General features: G+C 37.3%; 1 protein-coding gene across 1 annotated transcript in view; it reads left to right on the forward strand.

Annotated features, from left to right (window-relative positions):
* The first annotated feature begins 601 nt into the window (after nucleotides 1–601).
* GPR141 (G protein-coupled receptor 141) overlaps nucleotides 602–16,182 on the forward strand; it is a 44,340-nt gene continuing 28,759 nt past the window's right edge. The window contains exon 1 of the mRNA XM_041727938.1: nucleotides 602–719. The gene's annotated coding sequence lies outside the window, so the exon portion shown is untranslated. The remainder of the gene's footprint in view (nucleotides 720–16,182) is intronic.

The raw sequence follows: 16,182 nt of genomic DNA on the forward strand, positions 1-16,182 counted from the left end.
AATCAAGAGTCAGATGGTCAACTGACAGCCACCCAGGGATCCTGAGGAACTTATTTTTCTTTCAATATTTGCCACTTATTTCTGTGAGTGTGTGCGTATCTTCTTTTTGAGATAATGTTGAATCTAAAGAGTGAGGCTATGGACAAACACACTCATATCACAGTCAATATAATATTATATATCAATGACAGATCTAATCACCAAAATATAAGAATAGTAGTTCTAGATCCCCAAGGGGTTACAGAATAATTCTATACATTTTTGTACAGGAAATATCATATATGTATAATCTTTCATCCCAAACACAGTACACAGTTTATCTCTCCTTTTTGTTTTTTCTAATATCACTTTTTCTCCTATTATCTACAAAATTTGGTCTGAATGATTTTTTTTTAAGTGGATTCTTGCAGTAGCCATAAAACTTTAGTACTTCTTGACAATCAGCCTTGCTGTCATTTTGCAACCTGGACTTTTCATTTTAAGAGGTTGATTTTTCAATGCTAGTATGTTTGAAATAGTTTTGAGGTTTTGTGGTTGCTGTCGACATTGCGGAACTTATAACACTTTGGTTTCCTTTTGCTTTAGTGAACTGGCCAGGCCTCTGGCATGCTCGCAGACCATGGAAGTGTCCAGTGGGCTTACTATTAGAAAAGAATCCTATACAGAACTCAAATAGGTGGCCCATCTCTGCACCTCCCTGAGAAGTCTGGCTTTTTCAGGTAAGTGCAGAAGACCTGGGGTGGAGGGCTCATGAATGAAAGTTATGCTTAAAGAGAGCATGCTAAACTTGCCAGTGAAGCTCTAATTCAGAATCTTCAGGGTGTCTGGATGGCTCAATTGGTTGAGCATCTCCTTTTTTCAGGTCATGATTTCAGGGTCCTGGGATTGAGCCCTGCATCAGGCTCCCTGCTCAGGTCAGGATCTCAGGATTCTGGGATCGAATCCCCCATCAAGCCCTGCACTGGGCTCTCTGCTCCGTGGGAAGTCTGATTTTCTATCTCTCACTGCTCCTCCTCCTGCTCATATTCTCTCTCTCTCAAATAAATTAAAAAATCTTTTTTTTAAAAGAAAAATCTTCAGCCTTGCTGTAAAAAGCAAGCTTATTTACTCTGATTACAATTCCTCCTTTAGAGAAAGAATTGTCTAGTTCTTCCTGTGTAGTACAGAAGGTAACACCTACTTCTTATAAGTGGTTAAATATGAACAAAAGTGGTTTCAGAATCTGTCAAAAGAAAAAAGAGAGTCTGGCTAAAACCATCATAGAGTTCTTCAGGGCATTTGATACTGCATTTATATGTCACTGAAATGTTTATATTTTAAGTGGTATTTTTTTCACTATGAAAGTCTTTAAACTCTATTACTGGTAATATTCTCACATATGATTTAAAATTATTCTAGCAGCCCTAATAACAGAAAAAATCAATAGTAATCAGGTATTGGAATTTGTAAAAGAAGTATTTTCAAAATAACATGTGTAATAATGGTTATTGTAATTCTTTTCATTCTATTTTTGTAGTACTATATGAAAGGAGGAATCTGAAAATAACACAAGAGTTAAAAACAACATCTGTTCAGATAATTTTACATTAAGCTTCTTTTCCACCTTTATTTCCTTTTCACAAGAAGTACTGCACATCAGATATGTGAAATAGAATATAATGTAAACTTAAAGTCAGTAATGTACAACCTGAGTTTGAGAGTGTAATATTGCTTCTTTTTTTTAAAAAAAGATTTTATTTATTTATTTATTTGAGAGGGAGGGAGGGAGAGCATGGGTGGGAGGGACAGGCAGAGGGAGAAGGCGAAGACACTCTCCACCAAGCAGGGAGCCTGACTTGGGGCTTGGGCCTAGGACCTCAAGATCATGACCTGAGCTGAAGGCAGATGTTTCACTGACTAAGACACCCAGGTACCCCTAATTGCTTATTTAATAAATATGTGATATACTTTTGGATAGGTCACTTAATTCCTGGATTTCAACTTCTTAATTAAGTGCATAATTATTTATCTAAGAAATTTTATTAGGGACTCCAGATTTACAACTCCTTATTTTCTTTCTTATTGGGTTTAAATCAATTAGTCAATATTTTAACTGATCAACAGGAGTAATGGGAAGATCAATAGAGGAGGAATCAGGTGGTATGAATCCAAGTCTTTTATTTTCTTGTAATTGGTTGAGTGATTTAGAAAATATTTTCTAACCATTCTAAGCCAAGGTTTGGCAAATTTTTTCTGTGAAAGACTGGATAGTAAATATTTTAGGTTTTGCAGGCCAACAGGCAAAATTGAAGATAATATGAAGGTAATATGAAACCATTTAAAAATGTAAAAGCCATCTTAGCTCACAGGCAGTACAAAAATGGAAGATGAGCTATATGTGGCCTCAGGGCCATAATTTTCCAACCCCTGTTATAGGTAATAATTTTCATCAATTATAAAATGGAAGATGTAGGAGTTCATAGATGATACATAGAGTGATCCACCAATCCCCTAAAATTGTATACAAAAATCTGAGTGTATGTAAACATGTTATTCTTCAATAAGACAAAAGGTTCACATATTTCATCCGATTTTCAAAGGATTCAAAATCCAATTAAGGTCAAGGATCATAGAACTAGCTGATGACTAAAGATGTTCTCCAAATTTGAAATTTAGTGAAATATTTGAGTACCTAGTATGTCTAAGCTACTGTGTTAACATTATAATAGATGTTAGCATATTATGACCAAAATAACATGTCAAAATATATTAAAGATTGTAATTTGCACAAATCAATGATATCCTTCAAAGTAATAACTTTGAGAAAAATTCTGTAATTAGACATTTCTGAGATAGTACCTTGCAAAGTATCTTCATAATTCACAGTATAATTATGTCAAAATATTAATCAAATATTCTTATTACCTCATCTTGTTTTTGATGACAATGGCATTAGTGATGACCATTATAATCAGACTTAACCTAAGCAGAATTTCTTTCCTAAAAATATGATTTCCTTAAGAGCAGGAACTATACTTTTTTCATCTTTGTATTTGGGAACAATGTTTGCCACACAGGACGTGCTCAACATCTCTGGAATGGATATATATATAAATGAAAAGATGAAGACACCATCATGGTGATTTTGTGCCATAGATACCAAAGGCTTAGAATCCAAAATGCCCTAAGAACAGTAGTCACTAAGGTCAAAGACTGGTTCTCTTTTTGATGTTGGACATAACTGTGATTTCAAAATACTTGGTCAGCTAAAGATTGCAGTTCCTGAATATTAAGTCACGTTTTCCAAAAAGAGTGAAGTTTGCTGAATGTAATTCACGTGTTACAGATGTTCCAGTGACCTAGTCTGGGGGATGGGGTGATATGAGAGTGATGTTTTGTTGAAGGAATAGCAGCATGCTCAGCACCTAAGACATTCCTGCTGAGACCAAGTAGGAGGTGGTATCAGCTGGAGCATTATACCTAAATGGTAGGCTTTCTTGGGCAATCCAAAAGTCAGATCTAACAGAATTTAGAGTATCACTATGCTCCCTAAAAAAGAGGTTTAGCCTCATTTCCATTGCCTGGCCAATTGATGGTGCCAAAATCTGAGTACCATTCTCTGGGAATTCCCCAAAGCTACATGGGAAAGGTAGAGAATAACTTGGATCCAAAAGTACCTCTCTTCTCTATCTAGGAATAATTTCATTTTCTGAAAGAGAAACTCACGCTACAATAGCTGGTTTGTGATTCATTCACTTCTCTTGGGAAATTTAAATCTTAAGATTTAAAAAAAAATTTTAAGAAATGTTAATAAAAAGCCTGCATAATCCTACATGTATCTGGAGTTATGCCTGAAATGTCCTTATTCAAAAAAGTACATCCTACCTCCTTCCCTGCCTTCACTCCCCCTCCACCTCTAAAAGCTGTTAGGGAAACAGCAACATACTATTCATTTTGGGTTGTAATTATAGAGCTTGCTTGTGCAGTGTCACTCTGCATTAAACAGCACCATTTGTTCAACTGTTTAGAGGTTGTGCTAAAGTCATATTCCTGGATCTCCTTAGGGATTGAGATTAGTCCACATATAGGCCAAAACCCAAAACCTTTGTAAATGGGATCTCAAATATATATATATATATATATATATATATATATATATATATATATATCATTCAAATATATATATATATTTGAATGAATGAATGAATGAAAAGATGAAGACACCATCATGGTGATTTTGTGCCATAGATACCAAAGGCTTAGAACCCAAAATGCCCTAAGAACAGTAGTCACTAAGGTCAAAGATTGGTTCTCTTTTTGATGTTGGACAATACTGTGATATATATATAAGATTTTATTTATTTATTCATGAGAGACACAGGGAGAGAGTCAGAGACATAGGCAGAGGGAAAAACAGGCTCCACACAGGGAGCCTGATGTGGGATGCGATCCCAGGACTCCAGGATCACTCCCTGAGCTGAAGGCAGGCTCTTTAACCACTGAGTCACCAGGCATCCCGGATCTCAAATATATAATCCAATATGTTCAAGGTCCAAGGTCTTGCTTAGGTTATGACACGAAGCCTAGTCCCCTCCCAAAGGATTTCTGAGACACTCAAGGAAGTGCTTTAGGAAGCCCAAGGCAGCAAGTGTCTCTCGTCTGACTGCTGCCCCAGGATCTATCTGCAGATCACCTCTGAGACTTTCTGGTCAGTCACTCCAAAAAGTGGATAAGGTGCCTCTGGTTCCCTTTCAAACACAACTAACTTGAATCTGTGACAAATTTTTTTGACAAACTCTTTCTTGAAGGACTAGACTAGGTAACAAATATTTTAGGCTTCAGAGGCCATACAATCTCTGACACAACTACTCAATTCTTCAGGTGTCATGCAAAAGCACATAGTGCATTAATACAAAACTTGATTTATAAAAACAAATGGCTGGTTCACAGCCTATAGTTTGCTGGCCCGTGAACTATATTAAAGGCTTGATGACAACTGAAAAAGTTACAGTGTTGCAGAAGAAAATGAAAGTCTCAAAGTTAGAATCACCTGGTAGAGGCATCAGTACTGTACTTCTTCCTGGAAGTCCCCAGGAGCCATCTCTCCTTGGCCCTGGTTTGTGGCCATGCTACTGAGGCCACTCATGAATCTGGGGCAGAGCTCTACCCTTCTTCCCTTTACAACCTAAATTCGGGTTTCTCCCTTCCTATGTGAAGCTCCGCTTAAATAATAAGTTTATAATATATATATAATATATAATATAATATATATTATAATATATAATATATAATAAGCTCTGCTCAAAAATAAGTTTGTACAGGGGCACCTTGGTGGCTCTGTTGGTTAAGTGTCTGTCTCTTGATTTTGGCTTAGATCATGATCTCAGAGTAGTGAGATGGAGCTCTGTGCTGGTCGTGGAGCCTGCTTAAGATTCTTTCTCTCTCCCTTTCCCCCTTTCCCTCTCTAAAAAAAATAATAATAAATTCATACTACAATCATCTCTAAAAAGCAAGGCCTGTTGAACAGAAATGTGATCCATTTAGGTCTGAAGCATCGTCAATACCTTCCATTTATTTGTATTACTAAAAAAGCTCACCAAAATTATCTTTTCTTGACTTAAAGGTAGACTCTGCCCTAAAAACAAATTATTTTCCTGTTTTTTATTTTTATTTTGGTAAAGTACACACAAAATTTACCATTTTAACTCTTTTTTAAGTGTATGGTTCAGTGGCATTAACTATATCCACCTTACTGGATACCTTATTTGCATTTGTCTTACATGGACAAATTGTCATCAGCACTATCCATTTCTAGAATTTTTTTCATCATCCTAAACTGAAACTCTGTACCCACCAGACAATAACTCCCTACCTCACCCCTGGTAACCACTATTCTACTTTTTGCCTCTTTCAAGTTGACTATTCTAAGTCCTTAACATAAATGGATTCATAGTATCTGCTCTTTTCTGTAAAGACAAATTCTTGCTTCTATTGTTAGAATCACATGAAAAAATAAATTGCCTGTCTCTTCTGGCTTCCAGCTATTTCTGGCTTGAAAATAGTGGGGCCTAGTCTGAGAAAACCTGGTGTGAATCATCTCCCACTATTCTCCAACCTGGTTCTCCTGTGTCAATTATTACATCTCACCTCTCCCCAAATTCACACTACACGTTATCTCCTTTTTAATACTGTGATCCATGCCTAGAATGCCACTACCTCACTTTCCTCGGTGGGACTCCTAGTCATCAGAACCAGTACAGCAACTACATGTTGATGTTGATAGGTGGAATTGTTCTGTCACTTGGTGCATTAGAAAAACTTCCCTCCCCACCCAAAAAAAAAGAAAAAGAAAAACTTTCCCCTCCTATGAGTGTTTTTCCCTCCTATGGGTGTCTCCTTCAGTACTAACACACAATGCCTCACCTCTGACACTTCTGGTTACCAAATGTATAGAGGCTTCTCCTCCCTCATCAAGTAATTCTCCATAACACCAGCTGGGTGGCCTCTAATTTAATTTAGTCTGACACTCTACCTAGAGATAGGGTCAGACCCCAGAGGTTAAAGGCCCTGTCCCACCAAATGGTTCCCAGCTTGCCTCAGATACCAATCACAAGTACTAGGTCCTTATGATACCCATAACTCTGTCAGATTTGGCTGCAAATGGGGTTTCTACTATTCCCTCCTCAGGTCTGATTAATTTGCTAGAGCATCTCATAGAACTCAGAGAAATACTTACTTAATGTTGACCAGTTTATTAAAGGATATGATATAGGACACAAATGAACAGCCAGATGAAGAGATATGTAAGGCAAGGTCTGGGTAGGGGCCTTGAGCACTGGAGCTCTGTCCTTGTTGAGTTAGGGTACCCCTCTCCCCCCCAGTGTGGATATGTTCACTGACCCGGAAGCTCTCCAAAGCCCCAACTCCCCTACTCTTAGGATATTATAGACTTCTTCATTTGGCATGATCAATTATTAACTCCATTTCCAGCCGTCGCCGTGCTCTTGTGGATGGGGGATGGAGCTGAAAATTCCAAGTTTCTAACTGGGATTTGATCATTCTGGTGACCAGCCCTCACCGAGAGGCTATCCGCAAGCCCACCCAGAATCACCACCATGAAACAGGATGTTTCTAGTACTCTTATCACTTAGGGACTTATAAGGGGTTAAGGAATCCTGTGTCAGGGACTGAGGGCAGAGACAAATATATGTATTTCTTGTTATTTCATACCTGTATAATGGCACTCATGTAATTTATCACACAGTGCCTTAGATTATTTTATTATGCAGGTCTTCTCTTTTCCCTAGGTCGTAATCTCTTTGCAGAGCAGTGACCATATCTAGCGCAGACTTTATTCTATGCAAGGGCCTGATTTAGAGAAGCTTTAGCTGGGCTTCGGACAAGATATGCAACAATTAAAAAAATAAAAGAAATTTCTCATTCTCAATCTGCACGCCCCATCAGTCTCTCTCTCTATATACACCATTTTATGTATAATATATCCTAAAAACATCTCTACCAACAGCAAAATTGTTAAGTTGGCCTGTTCCAGATCTCTTCTCATGAAACAAATATCACATAAAACTTTTTAGGTTTTGGGGTGTCTGGATGGCTCAGTAAGTCAAGCATCTTCCTTCAGCTCAGGTCATGATCCCGGGGTCCGGGATTGAGCCCTGTATTGGGCAACCTGCTCAGGTGGAGTCAGCTTTTCCCTCTGCCCCTCCTCCTGCCCATGCTTGCACTCTCTCTCTCTGAAATAAATAACTAAAATCTTTAAAGAAAAAAAATTTTTTTAGGTTCTTTTGTTTTCAGGAAAAAAATTTTAATAGTAAAATAGACATTTTTATACTTACTTCACTCTTTATAATACTATAGGTAGAGAGACATGTAGAAATACTCAAAGATGTTTATGACTCCTTCTGTCTAGGAGACATTATTAATACATTTGGAAAGAGACAATTTGTTCATGTAAGACAAATGCAAAGATCATGTCATTATGGGAATCTATATTTGTCAAATTTTTTAATGGCTAATAAGCAGGAGATAGGTATAATAATCTTTATTTTACTATTAAATTTTTCCAGAAAATTTAATTAAAAGAACCTGAAAGTTTAATGTCAAACTATCTTCACTGAGAAGATCTGAATCAGGCCAATTCTAAGATGTTGCTCTTGGCAGAGACATCTACAGAAAAAAAAATGGTTAGATAATTTTTATTAGATTGAATAAAGAGAAAAAGAACATTGAATAAAAGTCATTAGCTAAATGATGTATAGGTAGCTAGTTTTCTCTACCAGGTCTTAATCCCATTAAGGCTTATTAGAAAAAATTGAAAGCCTTTTATCAAGAATACTAATTGCTTCCCAGAAGAACATACTGAAGTGGATTACACAAAAAGCTCTCTTCCAGGCTAGGTTTAGATCATTTTTCCTTTACAGTGCTAATAACAGAATCAAAGATTAAGGTCACCTGGATACTGCTGCAGGTCAGGAAAGCGAATTTTATTAAGTCCTGAGTTTTCCCTAGCAGCCTCCATACTCCATGAGCATGATGTGGACTCCGAGTGCTGGGGTAATTTAGTGAATTTGAAGGTCAATAAAGACGGAGAAGGTTGGGACTCTCAACTGAGTCTTAGTGAAATTTGGAGGACTAACAAGGAATGTGACAGTCAGTTACATTAAAACAGTTTTTTTTTTTTGTTTGTTTGTTTTTAATAAATAAAGTTTCATTAGAACACAGCTACATGCATCTGTCCATGTCTGATCTATGGCTGCTTTCCTGCTGCAAGGATGGCTGAGTGATCCTGGAAGGGACTATATGACCTGCAAACCAAAAATATTTACTATGATTTTTTTACAAAAAAATTTTTTTGCCAGTCTCTGATAATATAGCAAAGGATTTTTTTTCTGTTGTAAATAAAGTTGAAAGCTATTTATTTATTTAGATTTTATTTTTTTGAAGTAATCTCTACAGCCAGTGTGGGGCTCAAACCTACAACATCATCTTACTAAGTTACCTCATGGTTCCCCATGTTATATGTTCTCCCTCCAGGCAATGAGTAATAAACCAGAGTTATTCATCTACACGGGTCCCTATGGTCCCTGTGGCCTTTTACTGAATGTCACTGACAGATGGGACAGTGAAATGGAAATAATTTCAATTTGTTTTATTATAAGAACTATAACCTCTACAGTGGCAGTAGGAGGGAAGAAGGGTGATGATTATTGAATAATACTGTGTCCTGGGCATTTTCATTTGTTAATACTCTTGATCCTCATCATTCTCATTTGAGTTAGATGTGATCTCTTTTACTGACACAAAAGTTGAGGCTTATTGGAGTTGACCAAGGAGTGGGGCATAGCAGATGTGTTTGTCACTTAGAAGTATACAAAGGCTGAGAGACTCATGGTTTTTTATAAAGAAAACCTAGCTAAAAGGAATAAAGCTATGTCTCTCCCCCTGGGGTAGCCTCTCTTGTATGTATTGAACAGCGATGGGCACCTGGGCCATGATGCACAGATCATCTCTCTGAATATTTTAGAAACATCTCTATTCCTCCTTCTCATAGACATAAGTTCTTGGGCAGCTGTTGGTTATGTCCTTGCTAGTAGCACTTAAAATAGAAGGTAAGGGGGTGCCTGGGTGGTTCAGTGGGTTAAGTGTCCCACTCATCATTTTGACTCAGGTCATAATCTAATGGGTTGTGAGATCGAGCCCTATTGGGCTTCATGAGTATTTGTATGATTTTATATTTAAAATTGAATATCACACAATGATCTTTTTCATGAAAATTAAGTCATAAAATTTATCCATTAATTTATACCCAGCTCCTACATACTTCTATGGATATGGCCCACTAGATAATATTATTTCTTTTGGAAGAATAACCTATGTTCTTCCTCTCCCACAAGCTCAGTTTAAAACCACCCTTAAATAACAATTAAGAAAATAATGATCTATAAATATTTTTTTCATACATTTAAGTGGGTTGTCACAGGAGGAAAGGAGGGGAGCCTTGCTTTGTGACACAAGGGAGACTTTTGCTAAGTACCATTATATCTCAGCACACCTCTGTCTTCCCTTTCATTTCACTTCTACACAGAGTTGCCAGATGTAGAAAACCAAAATAGAGGACTCCCAGTTAAATTTGAATTTTGGATAAGTGACAAATACTTTTTAAAAAATATATATGTCCCAAGTATTGCATGGGATACTTGTACAAAAATAACTATTAATCTGGATTTCAGATCAATTGGGTATCTTCTATTTTGTCTGTCAATTCTACACGTGAATTATAGCTCAGTTTTCACACGGTGACTTCTCTGGTTTAATAGAATTGAATTCAATTTCCTGCTCAGCCACATAGAGAGCCCTGCCTGAGCGACCTAGTTGACCTGGAGGTAATAATTCTTATTGCAGAGAGCTATTATAATGATTACAAGGAGAGAATGCAAATAAATCTCCTAGGTTAGGGCCAGGAATAGGCAGCTACTCAACAAATACTGGCCAAATGTTTTTTCCTTTCTTCATTTAAATTCTCTCTCTCTCTCTCTCTTTCTCCTCTCAAATAATAAATAAAATCGTAAGATAAGGAGGAAAGGCATCTGGGTGGCTCAGTTGGTTAAGCATCTGTCTTCAGCTCAGGTCATGATTTTAGGGGCCTGGATTGAGTCCTGCATCGGTCTTTCCACTAAGCAGGGAGTCTGCTTGTTCCTTTCCCCATGCCCTGGCCCATATTCCCTTTCTCTCTCTTCTCTCAAATAAATAAATAAAATCTTAAAAAAAAATTCTCTCAATTCTTCTCCCAGCCTCTCTTGAGAAGACGTAGGTGCTGCTCCCTTTTCCCTCACAACAGACGGTACCTTTTCTCTTCTTCTTTTTTAAGCAGGCTCCATGCCCAGCAGGGCTTGAACTTACCATCCAAAAGTCAAGACCTGACCTAAGATCAAGAGACAGATGCTTAAGACAGAGCCACCCAGACGCTCCTATTTCTATTATAGCATTCATTATATAGAACTTCAGGCCTGTTTTGTAATCATGATGATATGGGCATATCAATTCCTTCCTTTATTTTCTGTTTTTTGTTTGTTTGTGTTTGCCTGGTGTAGCTTTTTACTACTTTTTTCTTTCAAACTTCCTAGGTTCTTTTATTTAAGGTGTGTCCTAAATAATGGGCTTCTAATGAATTTTTAAACATAAAGTCTGATGATCTTTTTATTTTATTTTTTTTAAAGATTTTATTTATTTATTCATGATGACACAGAGAGAGAGAGAGAGAGAGAGGGAGGGAGGCAGAGACACAGGCAGAGGGAGAAGCAGGCTCCATGCAAGGAGCCCGACGTGGGACTCAATCCCAGGACTCCAGGATCACACCCTGGGCGCTTAAACCGCTGAGCCACCCAGGCTGCCCTGATGATCTTTTTAACTGTAGAGTTTGTTCCACTTAAATGATTACTGAAATGTGCATCTATTCTTACCCTTCAATTTGTTGCTACTTGTGTACCTTTTTGTAGGTTTCCTTTTACCCTTCCTTCCCTGGACCTTCTTTCCTTCCTTCCTTGATCTCTTTTCTTTGGAATCATTTGAACTTGATTTTTCTTTCTTTTTTTTAAATATTTTATTTATTTATTCATGAGAGACACAGAGAGAGAAGCAGAGACACAGGCAGAGGGAGAAGCAGGCTCCCTGTGGGGAGCCCGATGCAGGACTTGATCCCAGGACCCCAGGATCACAACCTGAGCCGAATGCAGATGTTCAACCACTGAGCCATGCAGGTGCCCCACACTTGCTTTTTCTTTATTTAATTTTCCTCTTCACTAGTTTGGGAGATATACATTCCATTTTTATTCTTTTAGTGCTTTCAAAGAAATATGAACTTCATATTAGTTCAAAAGCCCTAAAGTTAAAGTGTCTTGCTTTCCTCTCAAATGATACACAGATCCTAGAAACACTGTCAGAAAATCCCCTCCCAAGTTTCTTTAAAAAAAAAAAAAAATTTATTTATTCATGACAGGGAGTGAGAGAGAAAGAGAGAGAGAGACAGGCAGAGGGAGAAGCAGGCTCTGTGCAGGGAGCCTGACTTGGGACTCAATCCTGGGTCTCCAGGATCACACCCCAGGCTGAAGGTGGCACTAAACCTCTGGGCCACCGGGGCTGCCCCCCCCTTCAAGTTTCATATTTTTGCCCAGTATTTTGGTTTTGTCTTATATTTTAACCCAACAAATTAGATATTATTATTGTTGTTTTATATAAAATCTGTTTAGATGCACCATATATTTACAGTTCCTTTGATTAGCAGTTTCTTTCCTTTGTGACTCAGATAGTGCTTCTTGTATAACTGTCCTTCTTTCTTAAAATTATCTTCCACATGTTTAAAGATAAGTTGGTGTTACACTTTTTCAATTTTTGTTTGTACACAGTCTTCATTTTGCCCGTATTCTTGAAAAGATCATTCTTGAAAAGGTATACTTTGGACCTTGATAGTTATTTTTATTCTTGTTTTAAGATAATATCCTACTGTACTCTGGCCTCCACTGCTGCTTATAAGAAGCCACTGTCTGTGTAAAGTATTTTCCTTTTGGGTGATTTGTCTTCTCTACTGGACTGCCTTTAAGATCAGCAGCCTCTTTTCCTTACTATTCTGCAGTTTCACTTTGTTGTGTTTAAGTATGGATTTTTTTTTTATTCATCCTGTTTAAGATTTTTTGAGCTTACTGAGCCTGATAATTGTTAATTTTCATCAATTCTGGAAAATTCTCAGCCATTACCTCTCAAAAAACTGCCTTTCTTTGCTCTATCTTCTGTTCTACACAAATTTAGCATCCAGGTCTCTTCTTTTTTATGATTTCTACTTTCTTGATAAGAACATAACATAGTTGCTGAGTAACTGAAGTCAGGCTCTGTTACTTAAATATAATGGCTCTCAAAAAAAAATAAATAAAATAAATAAATAAATAAATAAATAAATAAATAAATATAATGGCTCTCTTATTAGGTATGTAAATTTGTGCAAGTTACTTAACCTCTCTATGCCTCAGTTTTCTCATCTCTAAAACAGGGAAGCAACAGTATCTGCTTAATGGGATTATTGTGAGGATTACAAGAGAAATGATATGCAAAGTGCTTCTTAAGAAAGGTATATGGTGTGTTTGCTTTTAATATTTTTCTTTCTGTGCTGCATTCTGAGGAACTTTTTAGTATCTATTACGTGGTTCACCAATTTTTGTTTTCTTTACCTAATATGTCCTTTGAGATGCTGGTTCTATTGGCATACTTTTCATTTTCAAAAGTATAATTTTGGCTATTTTAAAAATTGCCTGGCCCTCCTTTTAATCTTTTACTTTTAATGTATTCTTTTATTTCTTTATATTTTTATATTTGCATTGACAGTTGCTTCTGCAGGGTACCTTCTGTAAGACACCAAGAAACCCTAGGCCACTTTGAAAGTTGCTTATACTTGCCTCTCCTCACTGTGTTGGGAAAACATATTGAAGGAAGGGATAGAGCAGGGTCTCTGATTTGATAAAGCTGATTTGAAATGACTAAGAAATGGGTCTGACAAAAAAAGAAACCAAAGCCTGAGGTTGGGAATTCAATTTGAGATTGACACAGTGGCTTTTAATCTTTGGGTGCCCCTCAGAAATATTTGGAGAGCATTTAAAAATATGGATGCCTAGGACCCTCTCCAGAAGTGGGAGCCAAGCATCAGTGTTTTTCAAAAGCTTTCCAGACAATTCTATTATGTAGCTGGCATCAACAAGAATACCATGAAAAAAACCTGAAACCACCCCAGGTGGTTTCTTCCCAAACAGGGAAGGATTTCATGTAGAGGATCAGATGCTGCAACACCATTGGGAAACTCGAGAGAGTAAAGACTGGGGACAGCTGCTGTATTTTTTCTTTGGAAACTTCAGGAATATATAGCATAGGAATAGGAAATAGGAAACTCAGAAAACTGCCATTGAAAACTATAGCTGCTTATGCTCCAAGAAGCGTGATTCAGCAGAAGCCTGAGACCCTCCTCCAGAATGACTTATCTGCTCTCTCCTGAAGCCCTAAGCCTGAATGCTGTCTACAAACGAAAGGTGATGGCTTCTCTTTAGTTTCACCATCAAATTGTCATAGGAAACCCCTTATTACTAGTAGCATCTAACTCTAAACTCTGGCCAGGAAGTCTAGAGGATAGAGAGAAGGGCAGAAATGGTGCATATTTGTCAATATATTGAGAATCACTGGACTGACATAGGTAAACTTCCAAAACTCAGAGCATAGAGGGGGCTCAGGCTTATCGGTGACTCTGCACATCAAAATGTTTCTTGAAGCATTTTTCCAGATTCAAGAAGACTTGAGGTTAAGTTCTCCCAGTAGAGAGAATTTTTCTTGATCCTCCAGATTCCTATTAGCACCAAGAGGAAGTGGAAATATTTTCTTCCCCCTACAATACCCTCAATTTCTGGCAGGGCTAAAGAATTCACAAATTAAGGACAAAAAAAAAAAAAAAGGATCTAAGTCAATGAATTAAGGGAACATTTTGAATCTGGTATTCAAATGGAGGGTTTAATGTTGAATACCATGAAAATGCAACTATAAAAAAAAAGGAGAATATGTGTGGTACCAAAGCTCATATTCTTTGTTTTTCATGCCATTTTTAAAAGCAAGTGGTGGTTTGGATTATGTAGGGTTCTTTTTTAAATTTTTCACATGAATGAGCATGGATGAAGGAAAATACAAGATACCCCTTTTCGTGTTGGTGGCTCTCCTCTCCTGTTCTTTCTGAGAGCAACCTGATGTGTTCCCTGCTTCTCTCTCACTCCCACGGCCTCTCCGTCTTCCTCTTTCTCCTCTATGCTTCCCCAAGCTTTTTCTCTTCTTCCCTTTATCTCCTTCCCGTTAAAGTATCTGGCAGTGGAGCTGGGCAGAAATGTGGTTAGATACGTGTGGGGTTTCTTGGGGGGTGGAGTAACCTCAGACTCTGTGCCTGAGATTAAAAAAAAAAAAAATCCTAGAGGCAGACAGCTGCACCATGAGCCTCCCAGATCTTCTCCTCTCATAATAATGAGAAGAGATTGAATGTCTACTACTTGCCAAGATGATCATACTCAGGGTACCTAAATACAGCCCTTAGAACCATGTTTGCACATATTTAGTACCTTAGTGTAGTATCATTACTAAATTTTCACATCTTGCAAAGCAGATAATCCCATCATTCCCATTTTATGGATGAGGAAATAAAAGCTTAGAGGAATAAAGTAACTTGCTCAGTTTCAAATAACTAATATCCAGATCAAGTGATATACATCCCACCTATTCTGAGTTTTCCTGATTATACAAGCTTATTCCTCCAGGAATAAGGACATTGATAAACCAGAGTGTCCATTTAGTCTGGCCATATGAAGAAGTAAAACATACCATCTTAATTACTCTCATGATAAACATTTATAGAGTGCCATCTCTATACCAAGTCCTATTGATTGCTTTATTTAGATTATTTGCATGCAAGGAAAACAGTACAACTTTATGAAATATGCAACATTATAATAATCCAATTTATAGATGAGGAAAATGAAGTATGGAGATATTAATTAAATAACTTGCCTAAGGCAGCCCAGCTAGCAAATGATAAAGGCAGGACTTCAGTGCCAAAGCTTATAATTCTATGCTATGCTGGTAACCGTATTTATTTGCCTGAAGTAAGGACAGAAGGGTACAGAAGTTGACAGAAAAGAGAAAATACAGGAATAGTCAGTCAGTTGATGAAGAAATATCACTTAGAAGGGAAAAAAACCCAAAACACTGAGAGTGTAAAACTCCCAAGAATAGAATTATAACTATGGTGGAGTTGTTATAGGGAGGTAAACTTCTATACAATATTATAAAAAACTCTCCTGCAATTATTTTTGTCTAGCAATGCTATGGGCTGCCTTGCAAAACAAGAGTATGAATTCTAGGATGATGGAAGTGTCTGGATGTGAAAGAAATTTCCTAAATGAAAGGAACATTGGCGTATGTATGACTTCCTAAATGATATGTAACGTCTAAGATGCACTGGATCTAGGAGTTAGCTTATTTAAACCATCATAGCAGCCCAGCAGATTTAAGGATGTAATTTTATAAGTGGCCATGTTAAGCATGATGAGGAAAAATGGTTGAATCTGAATCTAGTATCTGATCCTGCCAGCATTTCCCTCAAACTGTTTCCTGACA

Source organism: Vulpes lagopus, chromosome 13 (assembly GCF_018345385.1).
Source record: "Vulpes lagopus strain Blue_001 chromosome 13, ASM1834538v1, whole genome shotgun sequence".
NCBI lineage: Eukaryota > Metazoa > Chordata > Mammalia > Carnivora > Canidae > Vulpes > Vulpes lagopus.